The sequence below is a fragment of the Coregonus clupeaformis genome, chromosome 13 (genome assembly GCF_020615455.1).
Source record: "Coregonus clupeaformis isolate EN_2021a chromosome 13, ASM2061545v1, whole genome shotgun sequence".
In the NCBI taxonomy this organism is placed as follows: Eukaryota; Metazoa; Chordata; class Actinopteri; order Salmoniformes; family Salmonidae; genus Coregonus; species Coregonus clupeaformis.
The window spans coordinates 9,640,559-9,659,728 of NC_059204.1; the positions used below are offsets into that span (position 1 = coordinate 9,640,559).

Genomic DNA, 19,170 nt, shown 5'->3' on the forward strand with positions numbered 1-19,170 from the left:
TTTGCCAAATATATTTAAACTCAGTTTTTCACAATTCCTGACATTTAATCCTAGTAAAAATTCCCTGTCTTAGGTCAGCTAGGATCACCACTTTATTTTAAGAATGTGAAATGTCAGAATAATAGTAGAGAGAATGATTTATTTTAGCTTTTATTTCTTTCAACACATTCCCAGTGGGTCAGAAGTTTACATACACTAAATTCGTATTTGGTAGCATTGCCTTTAAATTGTTTAACTTGGGTCAAACGTTTCGGGTAGCCTTCCACAAGCTTCCCACAATAAGTTGGGTGAATTTTGGCCCATTCCTCCTGACAGAGTCAGGTTTGTAGGCCTCCTTGCTCACACACGCCTTTTCAGTTCTGCCCACACATTTTCTATAGGATTGAGGTCAGGGCTTTGTGATGGCCACTCCAATACCTTGACTTTGTTGTCCTTAAGCCATTTTGCCACAACTTTGGAAGTATGCTTGGGGTCATTGTCCATTTGGAAGACCCATTTGTGACCAAGCTTTAACTTCATGACTGATGTCTTGAGATGTTGCTTCAATATATCCACATAAATTTCCTTCCTCATGATGCCATCTATTTTGTGAAGTGCACCAGTCCCTCCTGCAGCAAAGCACCCCCACAGCATGATGGTGCTTCACGGTTGGGATGGTGTTCTTCGGCTTGCAAGTGACCCCCTTTTTCCTCCAAACATAACGATGGTCATTATGGCCAAACAGTTCTATTTTTGTTTCATCAGACCAGAAGACATTTCTACAAAAAGTACGATCTTTGTCCCCATGTGCAGTTGCAAAACGTAATCTGGCTTTTTTATGGCGGTTTTGGAGCAGTGGCTTCTTCCTTGCTGAGCGGCCTTTCAGGTTATGTCAATATAGGACTAATTTTACTGTGGCTTTAGATACTTTTGTACCTGTTTCCTACAGCATCTTCACAAGGTCCTTTGCTGTTGTTCTGGGATTGATTTGCACCAAAGTACGTTCATCTCTAGGAGACAGAACGTGTCTCCTTCCTGAGCGGTATGATGGCTGCGTGGTCCCATGGTGTTTATACTTGCGTACTATTGTTTGTACAGATGAATGTGGTACCTTCAGGCGTTTGGAACCAGACTTGTGGAGGTCTACAATTATTTTTTCTGAGGTCTTGGCTGATTTCTTTTGATTTTCCCATGATGTCAAGCAAAGAGGCACTGAGTTTGAAGGTAGGCCTTGAAATACATCCACAGGTACACCTCCAATTGACTCAAATTATGTCAATTAGCCTATCAGAAGCTTCTAAAGCTATGACATCATTTTTTGGAATTTTCCAAGCTGTTTAAAGGCACAGTCAACATAGTGTATGTAAACTTCTGACCCACTGGAATTGTGATACAGTGAATTATAAGTTAAATAATCTGTCTGTAAACAATTGTTGGAAAAATTACTTGTGTCATGCACAAAGTAGATGTCCTACCGACTTGCCAAAATTATAGTTTGTTAACAAGAAATGTGTGGAGTGGTTGAAAACGAGTTTTAATGACTTCAACCTAAGTGTATGTAAACTTCCGACTTCAACTGTACATAATATGACACTTTTGTTTACTAACTACTTCACTTGCTTTGGCAATGTTAACATACGCTTCCCATGCCAATAAAGCCCTTAAATTAAATGAGAGAGAGAGAGAGAGAGAGAGAGAGAGAGAGAGAGAGAGAGAGAGAGAGAGAGAGAGAGAGAGAGAGAGAGAGAGAGAGAGAGAGAGAGAGAGCGAGAGAGAGAGAGAAAGAGAGCGAGAAAGAGAGAGAGTGAGAGAGAATGAGGAAGAGAGAGCACGAGAGAGAAAGAGAGAGCACGAGAGAGAGAATAAACCAGTGTGGCTTTCAAACGCAAGGGGTCAGGGGTCATGGTGCTGCATGAGAGCCCAGCCGCCCTGATAACACAAACCCATCTTGTTTAATAATGTCCGAGCGGCACCGTGGAAGAGGACAAGAACTGAGTTTATCACTGCTCCCCAACCATGCATTTCACGCACATCTACACACACACAGACACTCCTACAGAGCTCCCAGATACAGATTCATCAGGAAAAAGTGCTATGTTAGGGGAAATCAGCAGAGTGTACTGGCCAGGACACTATTTTTAGCTACATTGACCACACAGCTTCCTGAACACACTATGAGGGGGTTGGATTGGAACGCGACATTGTGTTAAAGTATTTTTGAACTATGTGGAGGAGAGAAAGACTGAGGAGGTAGAAGAAAACACATAATGGCATCAAATTTGTAGAACAACTTTATTGAGAGATTCACATGATGTGCCAGTGATTCCTCATTACACACAGCAGAGGCTGGGCCTAGTCATGCTATAGATGGTGGTGTAGATGAGGCTGGGTCTAGTCATGTTATGGATGCTGGTGTAGCTGAGACAGGGTCTAGTCATGTTATGGATGGTGGTGTAAATGAGGCTGGGCCTAGTCAGGTTATGCTAGTGGATGAGGAGAGTATAGTGGGGAAGGGTAAGCGACTGGGGGGGTGGAGGAGGGTGTCATGCGGAAGAGGTAAAAGGGGGAGAAGAAAGGAGGTGGGAGGGGAGAGGCTGGTGTGGTCAAAGGCACCAAGGAACCTTTGCCTGGTGCTGAGGGGGAGGCCCTGACTAGAGAGAAAGGGGCAGGTGGTCAGGATGGGAGATGGAGATGAGGAAGGTGAGTCTGAGGAAGAGGACGATGAGGAGGATTTCTTTTCAGACTCCTCCTCAAAGGGTCCAGAGCTGAGAGCCAGTCAGGCAGAGGGGTCAAAGTACACGGTGAGGGAACTGTCAAGGTTCCTGAATGAGACTAATGGGAAAAAAGTTAATCTTGAGGCTTTTTTGCGATCTGGGAACATTTGTAAGATCAGTACAACATGCTATGAAAAATGAGAGGCTGTAACGCAGATGTCCCCCGGCCATGCACCGGGGGTTGATGGACTCCCAGTGGAGATTTATACAAAATTCTGGGGAATAATTGGACTGGACTTCTTTTGCGTGTTGCGTGAGTATCTGTTTAATGTGATGTCTGTGTTTGGGGAAAGGTTTTTGGCCTGTGTGAAGATGTTGTATGCAGGGGCGTCATGTATGGTCAAGGTGGGAGGGGGTCTCAGTAGGCCAGTCTGGGTGAGGCGGGGCATTAGACAAGGATGCCCTCTATCGGGGCAGTTATATACACTAGCCATTGAGCCTTTTTTGGGCCTGCTACGCAGGAGACTGCAGGGAGTGTGCTGGACAGGCATAGCAGTGTCAGCGTATGCAGATTACGTTTCTGTGATGGTCAGGGATGGTCAGGATATGCAGGCACTAGAGACTAGTCTGAAGTAAACTAAGGCAAGAGCAAAGCTCTGTTATGTGAGGCATGGGGGGATAGGGTCCCTCTGCTTCCAGGGGGTTTGCAGTGGGGTTGTGAAGGGCTTAACATTTTGGGCTCGGAGAGGTGGGTCAGGAAGAACTGGGAGGGGCTGTCACAGGCAGTGGTGTCAAGACTGGCCAGGTGGAGGTGGCTCCTGTCCCAAGTGTCATATAGAGGGAGGGTGCTGATAATCAACAACCTGGTGGCATCTTCCCTGTGGCATAAACTGGCTGTAATGATGTCATGTCATAGTATTGTGTGGACCAGGGAAGAGTTACTAGATAAGTGGTTTGGGGCCATGGAGTCTACATTCCTTATGTCAAAGGAGATTAGTGATGTTTATGATAGTATGATGGATGGACAGGATATACTGACTTGGGGCAAAGGGTAATAGCAACAGAGAAAGGGAGTGCCCATGATGGTTGCCAGATATATGTGAAAGGAAGGATAACCAAGAGTATAAAAGCTGTGAGATTTGTGTGTGTGGGCAGTTCAACTGACAAGGGGGCAAGGCTATGTCCGTTTGTTAGATGAACCCACGAGCTCGTGATCAAATAAATACTTGGTAAAATCTCCACAGAATGTCTAAGTAAATTCTTGCATTCTCACTTCTCAATACTAGAAACTCATCATAACACTGGCTGTCCTCAAACCCCCTGCTCGCAGACCTGCAACGCAAGCTGGTGGATTTTTTCAGGTCGGGCCATCACTGGCTGAGGGCGGCTGTGTTGTATATGTCCGTAAACGAAGGAGGACAGGGCCTGGTGGAACTGGAGAGCAGGGTGGCTGCATTCCGACTAAAGGCGGCGCAGAGACTGCTGTACCATACTGATGTCAGATGGAGGGAACCAGCATGCTCCTGAGGAGAGCTGGCGAATTAGTGTTGGACCAGTAGCTATTCTTCATGAGGCTGAGTACAGCAGGTCTCTCTGATTTTTACTCTGCGGTGCTGACGGCCTGGCAGCTGCAAAGGCCCACACGAGAAGGGGGTGTGGCGCCAGGGCTGTGGGTGTGGGAGGAGCCTATCTTCCACAACCCAGCCATCCTTTTGATATCGGTTCAGTCGGCCACCCTGCAGAGGCGACTGATGGCAGCGGGATTACTAAGGCTGGGTGACCTGCGACTGCTGGGAGAGGAGGGGTGGAAAACCCCAGAAGTCCTAGCACAACAAACAGAACTAACATCTCTTAGGCTGCTGGAGAGATTCCTGGGGGAAGTCCAGGAGGCACTGTCTGAGCCGGTAAGGGGGGTGTTTGAGCGGCCAAAGTGGGAGGGGCCACCAATGTTTCCGCCACTGCAGGTGACGGCAGAGACTGGGGACTGGCAAGGGGGTCTGGTGGACTTGTTAGAGTTTAACACTCCGAGCCTGGGGGAGTTTGAGGGGGTGGGAGGTAAAGCCCTATACAACCTCTGTACTAAGGTAAGGAACATTAGGAGCCTAACAAGAGTGAAGGCACATCAGTGGCAGGGGGTATGCCACCCACCTGGAGTTCCAGGTCTCAGGCAGCCTCTGGAACTGCCGTTCTGCTGCCAACAAGGCAGACTTCATCCCAGCCTATGCTACCCTCCAGTCCCTCGACTTCTTGGCGCTGACGGAAACATGGATTACCACTGAAAACACTGCTACTCCTACTGCTCTCTCCTCGTCTGACCATGTGTTCTCGCATACCCCGAGAGCATCTGGTCAGCGGGGTGGTGGCACAGGAATCCTCATCTCTCCCAAGTGGACATTCTCAATTTTTCCCCTAACCCATCTGTCTATCTCCTCATTTGAATTCCATGCTGTCACAGTCACTAGCCCATTTAAGCTTAATATCCTTGTCATCTATCACCCTCCAGGTTCCCTTGGAGAGTTCATCAATGAGCTTGACGCCTTGATAAGTTCCTTTCCTGAGGATGGCTCACCCCTCACAGTTCTGGGGGATTTCAACCTCCCTACGTCTACATTTGACTCATTTCTCTCTGCCTCCTTCTTTCCACTCCTCTCCTCTTTTGACCTCACCCTCTCACCGTCCCCCCCTACTCACAAGGCAGGCAATACGCTTGACCTCATCTTTACTAGATGCTGTTCTTCTACTAATCTCACTGCAACTCCCCTCCATGTCTCCGACCACTACTTTGTATCCTTTTCTCTCTCGCTCTCCTCCAACACTACTCACTCTGCCCCTACACAGATGGTAATGCGCCGTCGCAACCTTCGCTCTCTCTCTCCCGCTACTCTCTCCTCTTCCATCCTATCATCTCTTCCCTCTGCTCAATCCTTCTCCCTCCAATCTCCTGATTCTGCCTCCTCAACCCTCCTCTCCTCCCTTTCTGCATCCCTTGACTCTCTATGTCCCCTATCCTCCCGGCTGGCTCGGTCCTCCCCTCCAGCTCCGTGGCTTGATGACTCATTGCGAGCTCACAGAACAGAGCTCCGGGCAGCTGAGCGGAAATGGAAGAAAACTAGACTCCCTGCGGACCTGGCATCTTTTCACTCCCTCCTCTCTACATTTTCTTCATCTGTTTCTGCTGCTAAGGCCACTTTCTACCACGCTAAATTCCAAGCATCTGCCTCTAACCCTAGGAAGCTCTTTGCCACATTCTCCTCCCTGCTGAATCCCCCCCCCCCTCCTACCTCTCTGTGGATGACTTCGTCAACCACTTTGAAAAGAAGGTTGACGACATCCGATCCTCGTTTGTTAAGTCAAATGACACTGCTGGTCCTGCTCACACTGCCCTACCCTATGCTTTGACTTCTTTCTCCCCTCTCTCTCCAGATAAAATCTTGCGACTTGTGACTGCAGGCCGCCCAACAACCTGCCCGCTTGACCCTATCCCCTCCTCTCTTCTCCAGACCATCTCCGGTGACCTTCTCCCCTACCTCACCTCACTGATCAACTCATCCTTGACCGCTGGCTATGTCCCTTCCGCCTTCAAGAGAGCGAGAGTTGCACCCCTTCTCAAAAAACCAACACTCGATCCCTCTGATGTCAACAACTACAGACCAGTATCCCTTCTTTCTTTTCTCTCCAAAACTATTGAGCGTGCCGTCTTTAGCCAACTCTCTTGCTATCTCTCTCAGAATGACCTTCTTGATCCAAACCAGTCAGGTTTCAAGACTGGTCATTCAACTGAGACTGCTCTTCTCTGTGTCACGGAGGCTCTCCCGCACTGCTAAAGCTAACTCTCTCTCCTCTGCTCTTGTCCTTCTAGACCTGTCTGCTGCCTTTGATACTGTGAACCATCAGATCCTCCTCTCCACCCTCTCCGAGCTGGGCATCTTCGGCGCGGCTCACTCTTGGATTGCGTCCTACCTGACCGGTCGCTCCTACCAAGTGGCGTGGCGAGAAGCTGTCTCCGCACCACGTGCTCTCACCACTGGTGTCCCCCAGGGCTCAGTTCTAGGCCCTCTCCTATTCTCGCTATACACCAAGTCACTTGGCTCTGTCATATCCTCACATGGCCTCTCCTATCATTGCTACGCTGACGACACACAACTAATCTTCTCCTTTCCCCCCTTCTGATAACCAGGTGGCGAATCGCATCTCTGCATGTCTGGCAGACATATCAGTATGGATGACGGATCACCACCTCAAGCTGAACCTCGGCAAGACGGAGCTGCTCTTCCTCCCGGGAAGGACTGCCTGTTCCATGATCTCGCCATCACGGTTGACAACTCCGTTGTGTCCTCCTCCCAGAGTGCGAAGAGCCTTGGCGTGACCCTGGACAACACCCTGTCGTTCTCCGCTAACATCAAGGCGGTGACCCGATCCTGTAGGTTCATGCTCTACAACATTCGGAGAGTACGACCCTGCCTTACACAGGAAGCGGCACAGGTCCTAATCCAGGCACTTGTCATCTCCCGTCTGGATTACTGCAACTCGCTGTTGGCTGGGCTCCCTGCCTGTGCCATTAAACCCCTACAACTCATCCAGAATGCCGCAGCCCGTCTGGTGTTCAACCTTCCCAAGTTCTCTCACGTCACCCCCTCCTCCGCACACTCCACTGGCTTCCAGTTGAAGCTCGCATCTGTTACAAGACCATGGTGCTTGCCTATGGAGCTGTGAGGGGAACGGCACCTCCGTACCTTCAGGCTCTGATCAGTCCCTACACCCAAACGAGGGCATTGCGTTCATCCACCTCTGGCCTGCTGGCTCCCCTTCCTCTGCGGAAGCATAGTTCCCGCTCAGCCCAGTCAAAACTGTTCGCTGCTCTGGCACCCCAATGGTGGAACAAGCTCCCTCACGACGCCAGGACAGCGGAGTCACTCACCACCTTCCGGAGACATTTGAACACCCACCTCTTTAAGGAATACCTGGGATAGGATAAAGTAATCCTTCTACCCCTCCCTTACCCCAACCCCCCCCCCAAAAAAAAAAAAAAAAAAAAAACACATTGTAAAGTGGTTATCCCACTGGCTATAAGGTGAATGCACCAATTTGTAAGTCGCTCTGGATAAGAGCGTCTGCTAAATGACGTAAATGTAAATGTAAATGTATGTGTGGAGGAGTGTATGGTGGGTTTTAGATGGAGGGGGCTGTAGCTCAATTGGTAGAGCATGGCGCTTGTAACGCCAGGGTAGTGGGTTCGATCCCCGGGACCACCCATACGTAAAGATGTATGCACACATGACTGTAAGTCGCTTTGGATAAAAGCGTCTGCTAAATGGCATATTATTATATTATACAAACTCCCAGTACCAAAGAGGTCAGAGGACCTCCAGTGGAGGATTCTACATGGAGCCTTGGCCACTAACAGCTGGTTGGCACCGGGAGTCGGAAAGGGGTGTCCTTTCTGTGTCATGAGTAAAACTGTGATTCATGTGTTTTCTGTGTGCGCCAGGTTAATGCCTTTAATGTCTCTGTTGGAATGTCTGTGTGAAAGGTTGGGTTGGAATTTACTGTCAGTATGTTTATAATGTGGTAGAGGTATTGAAATAAGGAAAAGGCCAAATGTGTGACATTTAAAGTTGGCTAACAAGGAGGAAGAGGGTGTTTTTTCTCTCTCTCTCTCTCTCACTCACTCACTCACTCACTCACTCACTCACTCACTCACTCACTCACTCACTCACTCACTCACTCACTCACTCACTCACTCACTCACTCACTCACTCACTCACATGGGTATTTGCTTTTAATGTAAGAAAGGAACCGATCAGTAAAATAAATGCCACAACACCATTAATCAAAGCTCAGAAGAACATGTTTCAGCAGCATCAGAAAACCCTTGAAACATTCATAAAAACATCTAGGCTATTATTCAAGTCGTGGCTTCGTATTCACAGTGCTGTTTCCACCCGTCTCTTTGTTTCCCGACTTTACAGTGAAAAAGACAGAGAGCCCTGCTTTTGAGGCGACTGCAGAGAGGCAGAAAAGTTTCCCCAAAAAGTGCAGTGGTGAGAGGAAATAACTCCAGTCTGAATCAATACTGGTCTGTTGTTGGCATCACCACATAAAAAAATACTATAGTACACTATGGTATAAATACTACAGTATTCACTGTAGTGTTTTTGCAGACTTTACCGTAGTAGTATTTACTGTAGTATATACTGTAGTATACTGTAGTATTTACAGTTAACGATTGTATAAATACTGTAGTAAAAGAAAACTGTAGTATATACTATAGTAATGCATGAAGTGTTTTTGTGGATTGTAGTATACTGTAGTATTAGTGTTTTTGCAGTCATTACTTTGGTATACCATAGTATTTACTATAGTGTTATTGTTTTATTATCTTTGACATTGAAGTGGAGGCTTTCTCCTTAAGGAAACCTAATGGAGAAATACTAAAAGAGCAAATTTTCCATAACCTGTAGGTAGGTAGGACTGGGGTCTGAACTAATAATAATAATAATAATAATAATAATAATAATAATATGCCATTTAGCAGACGCTTTTATCCAAAGCGACTTACAGTCATGGGTGCATAATTTTTTTTTGTGTATGGGTGGTCCCGGGGATCGAACCCACTACCATGGCGTTACAAGCGCCGTGCTCTACCAGCTGAGCTACAGAGGACCACTACTGATAGCTCAGAGCTTCTGCTCTTTTGTATAAGCTGTAGGGAACACAATATGGTCTATACTTGGGATGTAGGTTTCTCACTTATGGGTGGCACAAATTGCGTTTCTGCAGTCATCACTGTAGTATTGACTACAGTGTTTTCCCCCCGGATAATACTGTGGTATTTACTGTAGTATTCAACAGTATACTACAACATTCTATAGTAGTACTACACATGATCGAGGGATACTATAGTGTGCAGTATAGTATTCTACAGTATACTACAGTTTACTATAGAATTCTATAGTAAGTACTGTAGTATTCTATAGTAAACTGTAGTCTTTCTTCATGTGGGTGTGAGGCGAGCTGCTGAATCTATGGAGTGGAGCGAGGGCTCATGGGGGCGTCTAGAGTCTAGACAGACAGATCTTTACTGGTGGGCTCCGTGGGTAACAGAGAACTGGCCTCAAAGTCTCAAAATAACTCCTCCTCACTCCTCTCCTGCTGAAAACAAGCCTTTCATTGCACACCTGAGTAATCCTGTTCTGTCAAAATCTAGACTGACTACCACACAGGTTCAGAGAGACTGATACAGTTCCACATTAGCAGTAAGAGCATTAGCAAGGATTTAAGGCCAGCTTTGCATGTCAGAATCTAGTCAGCAAACAATGGGAGGAACTTGGCAAGGGAGGTGAAATAAAGTAAATGTCATGTTAATGAGTGAGGTCACGGTTATTGTTATTTCCCAAGGAGTCTGGGTAGCACCTCCTCCTTCCAACCAATCAAACTAGCCAACTTCCCTAAATGCACTGCAGTGTAAATGCACTGCAGTGCATTTACAGACCAGGTTAACCTGATCACCTGAGAAGTAAGACACTATGATACCAAAATCCTAGCATTGTTTGTTTGTGAATGGGGAGTGTTGTGGTTTTCTAGAAACCTCAGAGTTCTTCCCATATGGGTGACATGTGGAGAAGAGAAGCATCTGCTGCATGTATCTGGTTCTCCAGTCCCAGATTGAGCCTGACCTCCCACGGCCCACAGCCCCACGTCCTTCCATCCTGCCTCCTGCTCAGCCCTGCAGGGATAACCCCAGCCCACCCCTCCACAGCAGGGAAGGAAAGAATCCACAAAGGAGAATATATAGAAAGAACTTCCTAAACGATTTACTACCTACTGTCTCAGCCTAAGCAGACATGAGACAGACCTGACTGGTTTAGGGTTCAGCAGAGCCACGGCTCAATCACCAGGCCACCTCCATAACGGCAAATACACACTGACTGAGGCAAGGACGTAGGATCTCATGGGAACCAGCGTGGAAATCCCAGCCTCTGCTTAGAGTTCTACCATGCAGCAGGGAGCCTTCCTATCTGATAAACACTACGCACACACACGATTGAACAGTGAACACACAACACAAACAACATTCCAATAAGTGCAAAATCTGACTTATGACTATTAATTTTATATTTATGTAATTGTATAGGCAATGACGTACATGTAACTAATCTTTGACTATAACTATGTCACTGTCAGTTAAAGGTTGCTTTGTGTACTGCACGTGTTTGTAAAAGTGTCTGACCCTGAATATGCTCATGCATGTGTCCATCTCTCTACTGTGTGTGTGTGTGTGTATATGTGAGTGTGTGTGTGTGTGTGTGTGTGTTCTGTGTCACAGAGTCTCCTCCTGGCTGACTCAATGTGCTGTGCTAGCCTGCCCTCCCCTTCGCGCCCTACCCCAATGCTACTGCATGTTATACAAGCCAGCTACAATGTGAGTCATTCCCCAAAGGGAGGAGGCAGAGGGAGGGATGGAGGGGAGGGAGGGCAGTAGGGAGGGAGGGAGGGCGGTAGGGAGGAGGGAGGGCGGTAGGGAGGAGGGAGGGCGGTAGGGAGGGAGGCGGTAGGGAGGGAGGGAGGGCGGTAAGGAGGGCAGTAGGGCGGTAGGGAGGGAGGAGGGCGGTAGGGAGGAGGGAGGGCGGTAGGGAGGGAGGGAGGCGGTAGGGAGGGAGGCGGTAGGGGAGGAGGGAGGGCGGTAAGGAGGGCAGTAGGGCGGTAGGGAGGGAGGGAGGGAGGGAGGGAGGGCGGTAGGGAGAGAGGGAGGGCGGTAGGGAGGGAGGGAGGGCGGTAGGGAGAGAGGGAGGGCAGTAGGGAGGCGGTAGGGGAGGGAGGGAGGGCAGTAGGGAGGGAGGGAGGGCGGTAAGGAGGGCAGTAGGGCGGTAGGGAGGGAGGGAGGGCGGTAGGGAGAGAGGGAGGCGGTAGGGAGGGAGGGAGGCGGTAGGGAGAGAGGGAGGGCAGTAGGGAGGGCGGTAGGGAGGGAGGGAGGGCAGTAGGGAGAGAGGGAGGGCAGTAGGGAGGGAGGGAGGGAGGGAGGGAGGGAGGGAGGGAGGGAGGGAGGGAGGGAGGGAGGGAGGGAGGGAGGGAGGGAGGGAGGGAGGGAGGGAGGGCAGTAGGGAGGGAGGGAGGCGGTAGAGAGGGAGGGAGGGAGGGAGGGCAGTAGGGAGGGAGGGAGGGAGGGCAGTAGGGAGGGAGGGAGGGAGGGAGGGCAGTAGGGAGGGAGGGAGGGAGGGCAGTAGGGAGGGAGGGAGAGAGGGAGGGCGGAAGGGCGGTAGGGAGGGAGGTCGGTAGGGAGGGAGGGAGGGAGAGAGGGCAGTAGGGGGAAAGGACAGCAGATAGAGAGAGGAGGGAGGCAGAAGATCTCACCCAGCCTCTGAGTCACATGGGCAGCAGCCCATAGCTCTTTAAAAGGTGCCTGAAGAGGCTCTAAATATGGAACATCAGAGGAATCACAGGGACTGATGCTCTCCTTCTTTGAGAAGGACAAAGGGGTTAGTGCTGCTGGTCTCCGTAACCCAATATCTACGCTACATTTGCACACTACTAAATGATTTATTGGCCATGCATAATAAATTGCAGGCTAGATAGGATATTGGGACAAAGTCGGTGCTTCAAAAGTGAAGAATAGTAGCCTTTAACACATATCCCTGACAACTCTCTCTAGTTAGGCCCCATGGGACACCTCTCTCCTCATATCGCTGACAACTTTCTCTAGTTCCGCCCCATGGGCAACTCTTTCCTCCTCTCTCCTCCTCATATCCCTGACAACTTTCTCTAGTTCCGCCCCATGGGCAACTCTCTCCTCCTCTCTCCTCTTCTCTCCTCCTCATATCCCTCTATTCATCCACAGCCTACCCAGCTACTCTCCTCTCTCCTGCCACACATTTCCTCCTCTCCTTTCTCAGCCCAGCTCCTCCTCTCTCCTCCTCCAGGATGAATGGAGCTGCCGTGAGCCGAGGGAGGAGGTTGCTGTGCCCTCCCTGGTGCTGTGGAGCTGAAGCACCCTGGTGATTACACAATAAATCACACAGAAAGAGAGAGAGACTGAAACAAAGCCTAGAGATGGGACTAATGTTACAGCCAGACCCGCAGAGCTATTATTGGGCTCCATTCGTTTGCCCTGTCAGTCAGCGAATTCACCCTGCAAATTACATGTCCGCTTTCATCCACTGGGGTCAGAGAGTGCCAGAGGGCAACTCTGAACTGCCTAACATACACAGAGCCCACTGCCATTGTCACAGCTCTCTTATCCCCATTCAGAGAATAGGTCTGCATGCAGTCTCCTTCATTAGAACTTGTAAAACGTGTTTATTTAGAACACGTAAAACATGTTTATTTAGAACACGTAAAACGTGTTTATTTAGAACACGTAAAACGTGTTTATTTAGAACACGTAAAACGTGTTTATTTAGAACACGTAAAACGTGTTTATTTAGAACACGTAAAACGTGTTTATTTAGAACACGTAAAACGTGTTTATTTAGAACATGTAAAAAGTGTCCAGTTTGCCAAAACAACAAATCACTGGCTGAATGGTTCTAAAAGTTAACCTGAATTGCATAGAACTTTTGCTTCTGCTATGCAATAAATGTATGTAAATATATACTTATAAATACTGATATTATCCAATAGTTCTGCTTTTGTGAGCCTAACCCAGGTAATCTTTAGAAAACCTCGCTAAGGTTAAATAGGCTAAAATAGATCTGTGAGCAAAGGGCCCCTCCCTTCTAAATGTGTGGGAGGCACCACTCCTGTTCATCCTGTAGTGTAGCTACTGCAGATTGAACCCAACCCGGTCTGCAGCACAGCTAGGAGCAGAACATGATCTACATCTTATGACAGGCAGGGAAATGAACCCAACCCGGTCTGCAGCACAGCTAGGAGCAGAACATGATCTACATCTTATGACAGGCAGGGAAAAGTAAAGCTGTTTCTGCTCACTAGCTAAATAGGAATTTAATTGAAGGCTGCATGACTGGCCAGGAACCAAATGGGTATCATCTTCATGACACAAGCAGAAATACTGTGTTTAATTATCACTGCATTTGGTTTCAGAGGCAAAGCACCACAAAATCACAGAGATATATATATATATTTTTAAGCCTTCCTAAAACGGAAAACTCGACAGTGCTGTAAATGAAGGCACTCATTACTACCAAATGCATGCTTATCATCTGTTGCTGCTGAGATACTTTCAACCTCCCTCCTCAATTCCAAACGCTTTTTGACAAGCTGCCCAGCAACAACAACAAAAAACACACAAAAACAACTGTGGGTGGGAAGCTATGCAGACAAGGGAAGGAAACATGTATTTCTGTGAATCATCTCTCTGGCAAGTTCTCCTATTTCTTTCTCTGTCAGATGATCAGAGCGCATGCTTCCTTCCGTCAGCTGATCGGTGTGAGGCTGAGCACCAGGAGGTGCAGCAGAGAGCCTGGGAGAGACTTGCCCTGTGTTTTCCTTTCATCAGAGCAAAAACACACATGAAGGCCCAAACATTATCAAACGCAGCCAGGCAAACGTGGTGGTGGAAGCTAATCGAAATACATTTGCTTGTAAAGGACAATGCACAACGTAACGTGTCTGTTAGCAGTGTTACTGAGCTAAAATACATTCCATCACTGGGGCCGAGCTCACTCTGTACCAGCCGGTGTCAGAGGAAGATCCTAAACATTATCAAAGACTCCAGCCACCCAAGTCACTGTCTGTTCTCTCTGCTAACGCACGGCAAGCGGTACCGTAGCGCCAAGTCTGGAACAAAAGGCTCCTGAACAGCTTCTACCCCAAAGCCATAAGACTGCTGAACAGTTAATTAAACAGCTACCCAGACTTTCTGCTTTTCACCCCCTACCTACATGTACATATTACCTCAATCAATCACCTAACCAAACCTATATGTACATATTACCTCAATCAATCACCCCAACTACCTCGTACCCCAGTACACTGACTCAGTACCGGTACTCCTTGTATATAGACTGTATATAGCCTTGTTATTGTTATTTTATTGTGTTATTTTATTGTATTACTATTTTATTTGATCTATTTGTTTATTTTCATACTTTTTAACTGCATTGTTGGGAAAGGGCTCGTAAGTAAGCATTTCACGGTAAAGTCTACACTTGTATTCGGCGCATGTGAAAAATACAATTTGATTTGATTTGAAAATGGGCCACAATACAAAACACTTCAGTTATTTTATCACACCACTATAACAACAAGGACCATAGGCTGAGCTGAGAACTGTGGCTCCATGTCAAAACCCTGCTCTTCTTTCAACAGCTCACATCAATTCCTGGTTGCTTGGCACTCTCTCCTTTATCGAGAGCAGCTTAAATTGCCCCCATGTTTTACATTACCCATCCGTGCTGCACAAATAGATATTGATTGAAACCAATATAATTAAATATTTCTCCTGATGTGAAGTGTCTCCTCAGGGATCTGAACAGCTGCTTCTGCACATAATACCATATAAAGGGTCCTACCATAGAGTTTTGGTTTAAATGAATAGCCTAACGGTGGACTGTGGCTCAGCTGACATGAGAAGTCGAGAGAAGCTCACATGATTAACTCGGCTGAAGCTTTGGTGTAAATATTCTAACCACATACACTACCGTTCAAAAGTTTGGGGTCACTTAGAAATGTCCTTGTTTTCCATGAAAACATACATTAAATGAGTTTGAATAGGAAATATAGCAAAATGCATAGGAAATGTAGTCATTGACAAGGTTAGAAATAATGATTTTTAATTGAAATAATAATTGTGTCCTTCAAACTTTGCTTTCGTCAAAGAATCCTCCATTTGCAGCAATTACAGCCTTGTAGACCTTTGGCATTCTAGTTGTCAGTTTGTTGAGGTAATCTGAAGAGATTTCACCCCATGCTTCCTGAAGCACCTCCCACAAGTTGGATTGGCTTGATGGGCACTTCTTACGTACCATACGGTCAAGCTGCTCCCACAACAGCTCAATAGGGTTGAGATCCGGTGACTGTGCTGGCCACTCCATTATAGACAGAATACCAGCTGACTGCTTCTTCCCTAAATAGTTATTGCATAGTTTGGAGCTGTCCTTTGGGTCATTGTCCTGTTGTAGGAGGAAATTTAATCCAATCAAGCGCCATCCACAGGGTATGGCATGGCATTGCAAAATGGAGTGATAGCCTTCCTTCTTCCAGATCCCTTTTATCCTGTACAAATCTCCCACTTTACCACCACCAAAGCACCCCCAGACCATCATATTGCCTCTACCATGCTTGACAGTTGGCATCAAGCACTCCTCCAGCATCTTTTCATTTAGTGTACGTCTCACAAATGTTCTTCTTTGTGATCCGAACACCTCAAACTTCGATTTGTCTGTCCATAACACTTTTTTCCAATCTTCCTGTCCAGTGTCTGTTTTCTTTTGCCAATCTTAATCTTTTCTTTTTATTGGCCAGTCTGAGATATGGCTTTTTCTTTGCAACTCTGCCTAGAAGGTCAGCACCCCGGAGTCGTCTCTTCACTGTTGACGTTGAGACTGGTGTTTTGCGGGTACTATTTAATGAAGCTTCCAGTTGAGGACCTGTGAGGAGTCTGTTTCTCAAACTAGACACTCTAAATGTATTTGTCCTCTTGCTCAGTTGTGCACCAGGGCCTCCCACTCCTCTTTCTATTCTGGTTAGAGCCAGTTTGCGCTGTTCTGTGAAGGGAGTAGTACACAGCGTTGTATGGGATCATCAGTTTCTTGATAATTTCTTGCATGAAATAGCCTTCATTTCTCAGAACAAGAATAGACTGATGAGTTTCAGAAGAAAGATCTTTGTTTCTGGTCATTTTGAGCCTGTAATCGAACCCACAATTGCTGATGCTCCAGATACTCAACTAGTCAGTTTTCAGCTGTGCTAACATAATTGCAAAAGGTTTTTCTAATGATCAATTAGCCTTTTAAAATTATAAACATGGATTAGCAAACACAACGTGCCATTGGAACACTGGACTGATGGTTGCTGATAATGGGCCTCGGTACGCCTATGTAGATATTCCATTAAAAATCAGCCGTTTCCAGCTACAATAGCCATTTACAACATTAACAATGTCTACACTGTATTTCTGATCAATTTGATGTTAATGTAATGGACAAAAAAATAGCTTTTCTTTCGAAAACAAGGACATTTCTAAGTGACCCCAAACTTTTGAACAGTAGTGTACATAACTAATTGATGCTCAGTTCCCAAGGGCCCAGTATGTCTTTCCCAGATACGAAACAAGTCTGGTTATATCACATATGCTAATATCCTTTTCCTTTTCCATTTCCTCAAATCAATATCTCTGACCTTGCCACATTTCTGTTGTTATTTCAGAAACTCTGGCACAGTAATCATTGGATCAGAGTGCTTCTGTAAGGAAATCTTACACTTTTATTTCTCTGAGACTTAGATGAAAGAAAATAATCATTTTCCATTTTCATAGATCATTTTCATGTGGTCCTCACTAACAAGGGTTCAGAATGTATGACTACCTTGTGTGACTGCACTGGCAAAACAGTCAGTATGACCTGTTATCATAGAAAATAAATTGAACTTTTCTCTGATCATAGCTAGCTACTGTGACTAACATTTCCCATGCTCATCTTCTGGGGGACAGAATGTATTGTAATATTATTCTAAAACTCTGATATGTGATATGTGATGGCACTCACTCCACCAGAACAACTTCTACACTTGAAGCAAAATACATTATGGGAAGTAGCAAAATAAATGCTTGAGCCCGCCACAGACAGGCTACCAACGAGAGAGAACGAATGGAGCTGATATAGAAAAGCAAGGGTAAACAAGGCCGCAATTAAGCCAACACTCACTTCTTCTAAAGCAAATCGATCATGGTGTGTGGTTACACTTTGTTTCCACAGCAGTTTTCCCCTGTCCATCTCTTCTTCTTCCAGTATATCCTCACAGTGTAGTGTGATGATAGGGTGTTGTCTCTACATCTCTTCTTCCAGTATATCCTCACAGTGTAGCGTGATGATAGGGTGTTGTCTCTACATCTCTTCTTCCAGTATATCCTCACAGTGTAGTGTGATGATAGGGTGTTGTCTCTACATCTCTTCTTCCAGTATATCCTCACAGTGTAGTGTGATGATAGGGTGTTGTCTCTACATCTCTTCTTCCAGTATATCCTCACAGTGTAGTGTGATGATAGGGTGTTGTCTCTACATCTCTTCTTCCAGTATATCCTCACAGTGTAGTGTGATGATAGGGTGTTGTCTCTACATCTCTTCTTCCAGTATATCCTCACAGTGTAGTGTGATGATAGGGTGTTGTCTCTACATCTCTTCTTCCAGTATATCCTCACAGTGTAGTGTGATGATAGGGTGTTGTCTCTACATCTCTTCTTCCAGTATATCCTCACAGTGTAGTGTGATGATAGGGTGTTGTCTCTACATCTCTTCTTCCAGTATATCCTCACAGTGTAGTGTGATGATAGGGTGTTGTCTCTACATCTCTTCTTCATTTTACATTTTAGTCATTTAGCAGACGCTCTTATCCAGAGCGACTTACAGTTAGTGCATATATACAGTGGGGGAAAAAAGTATTTAGTCAGCCACCAATTGTGCAAGTTCTCCCACTTAAAAAGATGAGTGGCCTGTAATTTTCATCATAGGTACACGTCAACTATGACAGACAAAATGAGAGAGAAAAAATCCAGAAAATCACATTGTAGGATTTTTTATGAATTTATTTGCAAATTATGGTGGAAAATTACTATTTGGTCAATAACAAAAGTTTCTCAATACTTTGTTATATACCCTTTGTTGGCAATGACACAGGTCAAACGTTTTCTGTAAGTCTTCACAAGGTTTTCACACACTGTTGCTGGTATTTTGGCCCATTCCTCCATGCAGATCTCCTCTAGAGCAGTGATGTTTTGGGGCTGTCGCTGGGCAACACGGACTTTCAACTCCCCTCCAAAGATTTTCTATGGGGTTGAGATCTGGAGACTGGCTAGGCCACTCCAGGACCTTGAAATGCTTCTTACGAAGCCACTCCTTCGTTGCCCGGGCGGTGTGTTTGGGATCATTGTCATGCTGAAAGACCCAGCCACGTTTAATCTTCAATGCCCTTGCTGATGGAAGGAGGTTTTCACTCAAGATCTCACGATACATGGCCCCATTCATTCTTTCCTTTACACGGATCAGTCGTCCTGGTCCCTTTGCAGAAAAACAGCCCCAAAGCATGATGTTTCCACCCCCATGCTTCACAGTAGGTATGGTGTTCTTGGGGTTGTACTCATCCTTCTTCTTCCTCCAAACACGGCGAGTGGAGTTTAGACCAAAAAGCCCTATTTTTGTCTCATCAGACCACATGACCTTCTCCCATTCCTCCTCTGGATCATCCAGATGGTCATTGGCAAACTTCAGACGGGCCTGGACATGCGCTGGCTTGAGCAGGGGGACCTTGCGTGCGCTGCAGGATTTTAATCCATGACGGCGTAGTGTGTTACTAATGGTTTTCT

The 19,170-nt window shown here is 46.5% G+C and overlaps 1 protein-coding gene and 1 non-coding gene across 2 annotated transcripts in view; both read right to left on the reverse strand.

Moving 5' to 3' along the window:
- The window catches only part of LOC121579186 (serine/threonine-protein phosphatase 2A 55 kDa regulatory subunit B beta isoform), a 107,184-nt gene that overhangs the window by 73,094 nt on the left and 14,920 nt on the right, over positions 1-19,170 (reverse strand). The gene's annotated exons all lie outside the window — the stretch shown is intronic.
- Positions 9,088-9,142, reverse strand: LOC121580381. The gene has a single exon (XR_006003040.1). It is a non-coding gene; the product is annotated as a U7 small nuclear RNA (small nuclear RNA).